We start from the raw sequence: 12,228 nt of genomic DNA, 5'->3' as shown, positions 1-12,228 counted from the left end.
GAGGGACCGGGTTGTATCATTCGCACCAAAGAGGGATTCACTTTCGTTCGCGCCAATCCAACGTTAGATTGTATCCATATGGATAAATTGATGAGTTTAGATTGTTTTGACTGTATGGGGTGTGATCCAATGGTCAACATTGTGAAAAAACACCAACCATTCTTTCGCATGAAAGATATAATGTTAATCCAGTTTTGGGATAGTTGTGGACAAATATGGTGGGAGCAACTCATTAAGCACAAACCTAAGAGCCCAAAAATCACTCTATTATCTTTTTTTCGTTTTCTTAATGAAGCATGATTGAATTGCCGCTCTTTTTTCTCTCAAGAAAAATAACAAAATAGTTAGTTTGTTTACTTTGTTTCGGTATGAAATGTCATCAATCCTCTATAGAGTGCACACTCCAGTTATTATATGAAATAATTCTTGCTTATCAAATTAGTGGTTTCATCCATACCCTCCTTGGCCTACCCTGCACCCAAGAGCCCATTCCCTATTATTTTCCCCATCTTATCTATTTTTCGCCAAATTTTCTAAACCTTTTTCTTATTAGTTTCAACTACATGCATAAATAATGAGTATTACCTACAAATCTTATAAAAAGAAACTATTTTTTTAAGTATTTGAAATCTAATTCTTCCAAAGAAATATATAATACATAACAAGCTTTTTCTTTTAGTAGTTTGTTACTGTCCAAAATTTGATCTAGTGGGCAGAATGCTTCCAGATGTTCAGCACTCCAACGATACACGATGCATCTATTGCTCTGCATATCAAAGAAGACAGAAGGACTCGCCGAATTGGTTATAGCTGGACTCTCTGATGCTTAAATTAGAAAGGACTTTAAAGGAATGGTAGAGGAATAAAGCGAGAAGACAAGAGAAAATAAAGAGAATAAGAAGAATACCTCATCGATACTTGGTGTTATACCTTATTTTGTAGACAAAGAGTTCTCTAGGCTCGGGCTTTAGAGTCCTTGATTCAATAGAGAGAAATGCAGACTTTTCTTATTTGGATCAGCCCAAAATTTTGAATCCAGATAACACAGAATTCTTGTTATGCCATGTGTCACCTGTTGGCACAAGTGTGGTGCATCCAAAGCAAGAAAATGCAAGAAACTATAGTAAAAATAGCAGAGGGGTCGACTCATGCTGATCTAGGATCGACCCCTGAAGAGCTGGATCGACCCCTGAAGAGCTGGGGTCGACCCCTAAAGAGCTGGGGTTGACCCCTAAAATCGGACGGAGAAGCAACTCTCTGGAAAGCCTGAGAGAGTCGACTCGAGGTAAGCAGGGGTCGACACGTGCTGTTAAGGAGTCGACTCATGGATTACAGGAGTCGACCCAGGTCGGGGTCGGTGATACAGAGAGAGCGGGAGTCGCCTCGAGCTGTGCCAGAGTCGACCTCAAGCCTGCGATAGATTTAAGTAGGAACGGAAATTGGTCTTCTACTTGCTTAAGGCTTAGGTATTTTGAGTCTTAAGGTGACTAAACATTATTTGGGCTAGGTTTAGGCTCAAAAAAGAGAGAGCATGCAAGTCATAGGTATACATGGGTTATGTTTGAGTGCTTTTTCATGTGGTTTAGCCTAGAAAAGTTTTTTTGGTTTGGGTCATGTTTGACCCCACACACACACACACACACATATATATATATATATACACTTTTGTAAGTTGGGTATGAGAGGAAGAAAATCTTTGGAAACTCTTCTCCCTGAAACCCTAATCTCGTTTTCTCTCTTCTTTTCACACCTCCATCCCTAAGAATATTAGGGCACGCAGCAATTGTTGAAGGAGAGCCAAATTCCACTTGGCTCTTGTCCTCCTTCACTATTAAATCAAGGTCCAATGCCTCTTACAGTATAGATGCTGTGGTTTGAGGCACACGTATCCCACATCACCTCCTAACTAGCTAATATATTTTGGCCATATCAGTACCCAGGATTTGAATCTTGGATCTTACCCAAGGATAATCACTTCAGAAAGAGTTGCCAACAATGGTACACATGTCTACATATGGTTTTTATGGTTCTTTCAACTATTATATATACCCAATGGCCAACCTTAGGCAATTATTTCTACCATAGATCTTGTCATTAGGTTCGTATGAAGAATTTAGTAACCCAAGATTAAAGAGGAAGCAATACATGAAGTTCTTCATCTTTTAGAGAGATCAAGTTGACCAATATTATGTCCATTGGTTCATATTTGTTATGAAGAAGGTGGAGGTGAAACGCGAAAAATTAAAGATTTTGGAAAAAATTGATTCATAAGTACAAGATTGCATTGATACTTTTATTGCACAATCAATTAATTGAAGTAGGTGGAAAGGATAGAACTTTACTTCAAAAAGAGATGTTGAACTGTAAGCCTTTTTAAAGCAGCTAAGAAAACACTTTTCTATCTTAGCTTTATTTTTATATCAACCATGGTAGACCCATGCACGAATATATCCTTTCTCTTCTTGATATAATCAATAATATGATTTATCCCCTCAAAAAACGAAAGCATAATCTAGGTAGCTTAATATCTGATTAGGTTACAAGATTTTTTTACTTTGCAACCTTAAGGAGAAAGTCAACTGGGTATCTAATTCAACTGGAGGTATAGAAAGTTAGTTTTACAAGTTTGTTTAAATTATATATGTTCAAACAAAAAAGCGGAAACATATTTCATTAAGACACTTCCAATAGTAGGTTTAGCTTAATGAAATGTATTTGAAAATATCGGTTTAATTTGATTGCTAGGATAGTGCAAGCTAATTTAGCTTCCAAGATGCCCTCTTGAGATAAATTTATTCATGTTTTAACATATAGTCTATAGATTAAAAAGCTCTAGAAATTTCCTAATCTACCATAAAACCTTCCAACCTGCTCCTTAGTTCACCTATGTATACCTTTATCCTTACCATGATAACCCTTTGAATCTGCTCCAAGTAAACTGTGGGATCCCCTCCCACAGTAGGTTAGTCGGGTACAGTACCGAGCAGAGTTTCTATTAGTAGCTTGTGCCGCGGTTCACAAGTTACTATTAAAAACCTGTCAATTACTATATCCAACCAACCAATAAAATCAATACATCCTAAACCTGTCAGTTTAATTTATTTAACTCACTTTAATCATAACTAAAAGCAACCCAAGCTTTCATTGATAACTTAAAATCTACTAAACATAGCTCAAAATATAACAAACTTTACATCTGTCTCAAGTTAGTTTACATTCACACCCCAACTATATGCATAATACAAAGGTTTTTTCCTTTCACTCAGAGGGGCATGGCCAACCTTCTATGACAAACTTCTAGGATGATGCTGATGCGATACTTTTATAATGTTATGACTCTGCCGATCTGCAAGAATTTACAGAAAAAGAGAGGGATGAGACCTATGTCCCAGTGAGTGGACAATCTGTTAATCATGAGGAGATATGAGGTTTCAGCTGTGATACTTACATACATCAAATGTAACGTGTTTATGCCACATATAAAACATTTGCATTTGATCTTAAAGCACTTAGTTTCAACCACATAAGAAATCTGCTATTTGCCAATAGTACTACAACTAGCAGGAAATAAAGCTGTTGCTTTAAAATAAAGCATTAATAAAATCGCCTTGCTCAAGTCCTTTTTTTTTTTTTCTGGACCGTAGAGTCCACTTTCCTTCCTTGAAGAATTTGATACATAGAACATGCACATAGGTTCTGAAATCATTATGCTTAAAAATAATACATTTGTTGCTCAGTCATATGTATACATAGCTTAAATATTGAAAATCATGGCTCCCGCGAGCCCTACTGTCGGCCACTCGCATGAGGCACCATTCTCATGAGTAGCTCGACAGTCCTATGCATGGTGCTACTACTACGCCATCCCGGCGTCCCAATTCTGCCCCACTGGCACATATCATACTACGCCCTCCCGGCGTCCCATTTCTGCCCTACTGGGCACATATCATAGCTACGCCCTCCCGGCGTCCCATCTCTGCCCTATTGGGCACATATCATAAACTCTGATGTGATGTATCCAAGGTAAAAGTGCAAATATTAGTTACTGTAACAAGGTTGGAGTCGACTCTAGAGTATAGGGGTCAACTCCAGAATAGCTTGGTGTCAAACTAAAATGACTCTCTTGGCCGTGATAAGGGGTTTTAAGTGGTTCAGTCACTTTGGGTTAATCCATTCCCAAACAAGTTCATAAACTTATGAATCAACAAACATGAATTTAAAGTATTTTCAAGCATAGCATATATTTTCCAAATCAGATCATTTATCCACTGATAGAAAGCAATTTAATCATGAGAATTAATACTTCTTATTTTCATTCTTTAGCATATTCATTCTGAATTTGGAGACATCATTCATTTCTCTGGAATTACAAAATAAACTACCATGGTTAAGAAGAAAACCACTCACCTTGTGATGGCTAACGCACCACCCTAGTGCTTGATACTCCCGGCACACTTCCGGGACTCTCTTCTCCTCCTAAATAATTAAAAGAGTCAATCAAAATTATAACCTATATGATGCAACATGATTATGCATGTTCCAAAAAGAAATCCAACACACTCATCTTAACTTTCTGATTTTTTTACCTTGCTTGTCTTATTTTAGGATAAATAAAACCTCTCAATTCTCAAAGGTTTCCAAGCTTTTATCTCCCTCTTTGATACCCTGGGTTAGGACTAGAAAACCTTCTATATCATCTATAAATTTTCAGCTGCCAAACAACTACTTAACACCAAAAATAAATCAGAATTCAATTCCCCTGTTTTCAGCTTGTTTGTTCTGTTTTCGAGCCAATTAAACCTCTTAACTCCCGGAGGTTCTTAACAATCAATTCCACCTATTAGGCTCTGTGTTAGGACTAGGAAATCCCTAACACAACCTACAAACTTTCAGCTTTAAATAACAATTTAATCACCTAAAACACAAAGAAATCCCATCGCTTCTTTCTGCAGAATTTCAGACTGCTTTCAACAACTTCGGAAGCATAGTTCAATTCCTTTTTCATACCTAAAAATTCATCTAGAATAACTAAAATCTTCTTTTATCACCCTCCTACGTGGGACTACAATTAGAATCACTAAAAGTTTGGAAAATTCACCTGAAATTTGCTAGGAAGCCTGGGTGCACCAAAAATTTCTGTATTTCTGTTCTGCAGCCCAACAGCAAGTTGCTCTTCCTCTTTACTTTAAACCTTCTTCCACAAATTATTTGGATTCCCCAAGTAGCTCTCTCTCTCCCCTAGCTTCCTCTATCCCTCCCTGGAGCTTTTCCTGGCCTGATTTGGGCTGGCACCTACAACCAACCACTGAACTCCTAACGGTTGAACAGCAGCAGCACAAGTTGCTGCCTGCTGAAACATGCTAGACACCCCCCCCTTTTGACACGTTAGCTTCCCAGACACCTAACGTGTCAAAAGAGTGGTTCCCAGGGGTTTTAAAAACTAGGTTTTAGGCCACGTCATACTTCCTACTTTTTACAGAAATTTTGGACAAATCTAGGTCTGCAGTTTTCTGTAATGACAGGCTTCCGAGGGACTCACCTAACTTGCTTTGTTCCAGGCTGTAGGCTAATCCATTTGAGCTGAAATTTCAACAGTAAATCCCCTACTCAATGTATATTATGTGTTTAAAATTTTACTTAGATTCATGGACTATATCCAGAGTTATTGCACTCTCAATCTGTGGAACCGTAAAATTTTCTGTAACAGCTGAAATCCCGACATTTTTTAAATGATTTTGAATCAAACTTCCTGGAAAGTTTCCATCCAATTTACATCATAAAATTTTTGATATTCCCTCACCTTTCATGTGCATTCAGATGCTCATAATAAACTAGGTTAAAATCATGAAGATGCTTCATAACTGGTAAAAATTACTTAAGCTACCCTAACCCTGGTTCAGGGTGTTACATAAACCTTCTCTTTAGTTTTATGCAAATGAACCTTGACATGTCCCTAACTTATCTCTTATATAGTCAACACCATGCAGTTCTCTATATTTATCAACCCCACCCCTATTTCAATTACACACACTAGAATATTTTTGGTATGACCATACCAAGCCATCTCACCTTTTTCTAGAAAACACTTGTACATATACTCTCCACATACATTCGCTTCTCCTCGACCCAGGAGCGGCCCAATGCATTTGAGGGTCTAAGGCGAACTCACTAAGATGGGCATTTTTTTCTTTCTATTTTGTCTTTGAGGCATTTCCTACAATGGGCCGGCCTAAGGTGAACTCACTAAGGAGGACTTTTTTTTTTGTTTTGTCTTTGAGGCCTTTCCTGCGGTGGGCCTTCTTTGGGCCGAGGCCTTAGGCAACTACTTTAGTCACCTAAAAGTTAGGTCGGCCCTACCTCGACCTACTATACACACGCAATTTTAGTAAGATAAATAAATGCTACTTGGTTGGATCCTACACTAACCCTATCTACCCGATCCAATCTCACCCTAGCCTAATCCTACCAATTTTAGCCTCTGCCCTGATCTGATTGACCTAAACCCTAAGGGCCAACCACAAAATATGCACCCAAAAATCTAAAAATCATACATTTGCACATAAAACTCAATCCATCATGAACCAACAAGAATTTAGACTAATCCAATATGTCATCACTATATACATACTACACTCGACAACTTCACTTTAAAATCACACTTCTCTTTCATGAATACAACATAAGATAGAATCTTCTACATATATAATAGATGTATCATGACAAATCTTCTCTCCAATTAGCCACCATTATCCCTCTCCCTTGGAACCGCTTGACTAGTGGCACCTCCTTGTTAGCATTTCAACTTAAAATTATTTATTAATAACCTTTATCTCTCTCTTCTTCTTTTATGTCCCTCCAAGCATCTTCCTCTCTTATAACCCTTCTTACATCAAATCCTATTTTTACCAAAAGACAAACCCAAGATATCATTCCTAACAAACTTTGTCGCTTCTTGATTTGTTTGCCAGGATATGTATTGCACAAATAAAAGTGTTTGGTTTTTGGCCACCATACCCTTCCATAATGACCTGACCAACATTTTAAGTTTTCCTTGGATCTAACTAAAATCTCAACCTTGCAACTCTTCTCTCTAAACTTGGATCCCCTTCTCCTCCAAAATTTCTACCTTCCAAACCTTCTCCATCTCATTAATTTTAAGAAGAAGAAAGATGGCTAATATTATCCCATCTATCATCTTTTTTAATCCTTGGCTTGGATCCTCTCTCCTCATCCTACCCTCCCTTCTATCTTTTGATCTCATCCAACCAAACAAGCACATCCAAAAAAACTTTTAGAGAACCAACTGTCGAGTAATTGGTTATGCATCTCCCATCTATGTACAAAATTACCTACATGGAAGTCAGAGTTCATCATTCATTCTTGCAAGAAAAGATGTAGAAAAAATAATGTTCACAGAATGGATGCAAACTAATGAAATATTTCAAGATGCTTGAAACTTGACCTAAGCAAAATTTCCAACAAAATCGGTGTGGAATTCTAGGGGCAAAATTTGGACCAGAAGAAACAAAAAAGACAAATTGGCAGGCCTAGTTTTAGTGAATTGTATTATTTAAGAATGCTCTTAAATGTGATTAAAGGACCTAAAAATTATGATGAGATTAGAATTGTAAATGATATTATCCATCCAACATTCCAATCTGTATGTAATGCGCTTGGTTTATTGGGTGACAATAAAAAATGGCATGAAATATTGAATGAAGCTTCCCATTGGGCAATGACATCTAAATTAAGATAAGGTTTTAAAACTTTAATTATTTACTATGAAGTAGCTGATCCGAGTAAATTATTGGAAAATTCTCATGGACAATATTATTTGTAGATTAAAAAATATGTTAAAACCGCCTAATCTATAAATTCTGGAATCACATTTGAAGAATTACATTTTGTTTAAACAAGAAAAATTATTTAGCAAAAATTGTTGTTCTCTTTCATATTATAATCTTCCAATTCCTAATAGAACTATAGCAGCAGAAGTAATAATTGACTATTGAGAGAGGAACTAGATTATGACATATATGAACCCTCGATATTATTCATGGGATTGAACGAAGAACAAAAAGATATTTATGATGCTATTTTGAATATTGCGAATGAAAACAAAGGTGGATTATTTTTTGTAAATGGTCATGGGGGAGCAGAAAAAAACTTATATTTGGCAAACAATAATTTCAAAAATTTGATGTGATAGAAAAATTGTTTTGACTATTGCTTCTTCTGGAATAGCATCACTTTTGTTACCTTGTGGGCAAACAACACATTCAAAGATCAAGATACCAATTTAGGTTAATGAATGTTCTACATGTGAAATAAAAAAAGGTACTCAGCTTGCAAAACTAATTGAGTCTATGAGTTTAATAGTTTGGGATGAAACTCCTATGAATCATAGAAATTGTTTTGAAGCACTTGATAGATCTTCAAAAGATATTTTGGAAATAAGAGACTCAAATACTGAAGAAAAACTATTCGGTGGAAAAATCGTGCTTCTCGGACGAGATTTTAGACAAATTCTTCCTGTTGTTGTTGGAGGGAGTAGAGCAAAAACAGTTGATGCATCGATAAGTCAATCATACTTATGGAATTATTGCAATTTTTTGTTTTGAAAAAAAGTTGTGAAAGTTGAATAATGACTTGGATGAAGAATCCAAGATATCAATAGCTAATTTTAGTAAATGGATATTGGATGTCGGTGATGGAAAAGCTCCTACTATTAAGCTAGAAGAAGATGAAGAAGAAGAAACTTGGAAAAAGATTTCGGACAACCTATTTATAAAAACAAATAAAGATTATATTCAACATATTGCTTCTACAGTTTATCTAAATTTTGAAGAAAACTGATAATTCTATATATTTAGAAGAGTGCCTATCATCATACCTACAAATGAAAAAGTGGATGAGATGTTACTACTGCAAATGTTCTTTATCCTGTTGAATTTCTAAACTCTTTAAAATTCAATGGTGTTCCACATCATGATTGGAGATTAAAAAAGGTGTTCCAATAATGTTATTGCAGAATATTAATCAAAGTGTGGGTCTTTGTAATGGTACTAGATTAATAACGACATAGCTAACCATAAAAGTAATCGAAGTAAGAATCATTACTGGTAGTCATAATGGTACCAAAGTTTATATTCTACATTTCATTATGCAAGTAATAGAAACAAAACGACTGTTTATTTTCAAGAGAAGATAATTTCTAGTAAGACTTTGCTATGCCATGATAATTAACAAAAGTTAGGGTCAAGCATTGAAAATAGTTGGATTACACCTACCTAGGCCAGTGTTTGTGCTTAAGATTTTGACAAAAAAACAAATGTGCAAGTCTTGATAATTATACAAAAAAATATTGTTTATCGAGAAATTTTTTCTGACTTACCTTCATGTATTTTTTATTATACATCAATATATTATTAATTATCGAATTTCATTATTTTTTTATTTTCAAAGTTCATGTATATATATCATATTATATTTTTTTTAAAAAAACCAAAATAGCAAGAGATATGGAATACAATTTGTTATCGCATCTATCCTAGAAAAATACAATTGTAAAATAAAAGTCAGACTTGCAAGGATTTGGGATTCAATAAATCCCAACGTTGATAACTAGCTGTTAAGTGTTAATTGTATCCTAATAGATGAGCAAGTTATGACAACTATTTATAATTGCTCATAATTTTTTTCATATATACATATACTATCTTTACACTTCTGGTTAATTTGTTTTATGTAGAGAACTCCAATTCAAGGATCGATATGTAAATAAGATGCTGCATAGTTTTGTAGCTTGCTAATTGAAGGGAATATATACATTTTTGAAAAATTCAATGTTGCTTTGAACAAAAAAAGTTTTTGAGTTGCTATCCATCAATATATTATATACATTAATAAACAGACAACCGTTCAACAAATTGATAGTGACACTAGCTCTATACCTTGCAAAAATTTAATTTCATTGATTTCGATAACTTCCAACTTAGAATTATAATGATCTTCATTTGATAGGTATACATAAAATTTACCTACCATTACCATTAATATAAAAAAGAAGGATACAATTTTGCTATATTGATGCATTTAGTTTGCAGATGTCATTGATCATATCATAACTATTGGATCTCTTTATCAAATACATGTCAAGCAAAAGTTGGTTTATAAAAAAAATTTGGAGATAGAAAATTTAAAGTAACATATATTGACTCAATTGCCTTTTTAGTTATCATTAGACAAAAATATTTTTTATTCCTCTCTCTTTCCTTATGTTTTAAAGGTATGATATTGTTGAATAACCATTTTATTTAGTTTCTAGTGTTCAAAAAGCTTTTGTCACCTTCTGTTCCAAATTTGTTGAAGAGTTTAATCAAAATGTTATTTGTGAAAAGAAAAGAGAAGGCCTAGTTGTTATTATTTTGATAGGCATGACCATGAGAACATATAGAGGTTAATTGTTTGTTTGCAATATTTTTTATTATGAAAATCAATATTGTAATATTTAAAAGTACTTTCTCTATTTTGTATCTGTAGAAAAAATATGCTTATCAACATCTTCGGTATCAAGATATTATATGGATATGCAAATGTCGGAAATACTAGAGTACCAAAATAGGTTATGACATAGTTCTCTGACATAATGTATTCAACAAAAAAGTTGGATTTATCTACTATGATTTAAATATGCCTATAAATTACGCATAGGATCAAAGCACCTCCTATTAGATTCATAGAACAAAAGTAACAAATTATTATTAGCCCTCGACAGGAAAGTATCACAAACAAAAAAAATGATTGAAGGATTGTTGACATTGGATCCACGTGACTTTCGGTGCAGTCTGAAATATGATTATATCCGATAATTTGCTTGCACAAGAATCTTGAATTATTTAATATTTTTTAGAGGGTAAAATTCATGTGCAAGATAACTTTAAAATCAATTGACACCTTCTATGGTTGGTGGTATAAAGCATGTTATAGTTGCAGAGCTACAATAAAGATTTATAGTGACAATTCTTTGGGCAACTAATGCGGTAAAAATGATCAACCTTCAATTCCATAGTAACGTTGCAGTATATTTTTTACTATCATATTTTATTTGCTAGAACTAGATACATTATTGTTTTTCTTAAACAAAAATAACTATTGTATATCCATCCTTGGAAGATATAAATTAAACACTACTGTTGAAGATAAAGTTGGTGCAACGATCTTTATAGAATTTGAAAAATTAGCTCAGCAACTAATTGGTGTCCCGACATTTAACTTGCGATGAATACAAAATATGACAGATTTACTTTTCCAGCTGTTACTAAAAAGATCCTTAATGATACCTACATCTGTCAAATTATATTTGGTTCACAAAATTTTAATGACAACATCTATAATTTCAAAATAAATATTTTCCAAAAAGTGATCTTAACGTAGTGATCTACATGCAAGTTTTGAATCCAGACCTTCTTCACCTCAAGTTTAAGAAAAATATATTATTTCAACTCTCGAAAAATAGATTCATATTAAACTTTTTCAGAAAACTTCTCTTTTCAAAAAAATAACCACATATAAGCTGATAACATACTTTAAATATTGTTACAACTCTGCATTACAATTGCAGAGATTGTGAGAGAGGCAATTTAACTTTTAGCATTTTCTTTCCATTTATTTATTTTTTTTAATAATTTCTAATTCTATTTAATTGCTAAGATTTTATAGGATCTGCTCTTTTTCCAATATAAGGGAACAACCTATGGATGATGAATATTAAAACTAACATAAATTCATCAGTTAAGGAAAAATACTATTTCCTTTTGTGTGTGTGTGTGTGTGTGTGTGTATATATACATATACATATAGATATACATACATATATATATATATATACATATACATATAGATATACATATATATATATATATACATATACATATAGATATACATATACATATATATATATATATACATATACATATATATATATATATATATATATATATATATATATACATAATATATATATATATATATATATACATACATATATATATATATATATATATATACATATATATATATATATATATATACATATATATATATATATATATATACATATATATATATATATATATATATATATATACATATATATATATATATATATGTTGACGAAGTATTGGAAATATTTTTCTTTCGTTCCGGAAAAACCCCGCCACGGAGCGC

At 33.5% G+C, this 12,228-nt stretch overlaps 1 long non-coding RNA gene across 1 annotated transcript; it reads right to left on the bottom strand.

Moving 5' to 3' along the window:
• Positions 1-3,172: 3,172 nt before the first annotated feature.
• On the bottom strand, positions 3,173-5,228 carry LOC120111661. Its single transcript, XR_005513110.1, has 3 exons — positions 5,099-5,228; positions 4,408-4,476; positions 3,173-3,346 (listed from the first exon to the last, which is right to left on the bottom strand). It is a non-coding gene; the product is annotated as an uncharacterized LOC120111661 (long non-coding RNA).
• Between the last annotated feature and the right edge of the window lie 7,000 nt (positions 5,229-12,228).

This window comes from Phoenix dactylifera, chromosome 8 (genome assembly GCF_009389715.1).
Source record: "Phoenix dactylifera cultivar Barhee BC4 chromosome 8, palm_55x_up_171113_PBpolish2nd_filt_p, whole genome shotgun sequence".
NCBI lineage: Eukaryota > Viridiplantae > Streptophyta > Magnoliopsida > Arecales > Arecaceae > Phoenix > Phoenix dactylifera.
This window is presented reverse-complemented; position numbering and strand designations above follow the sequence as displayed.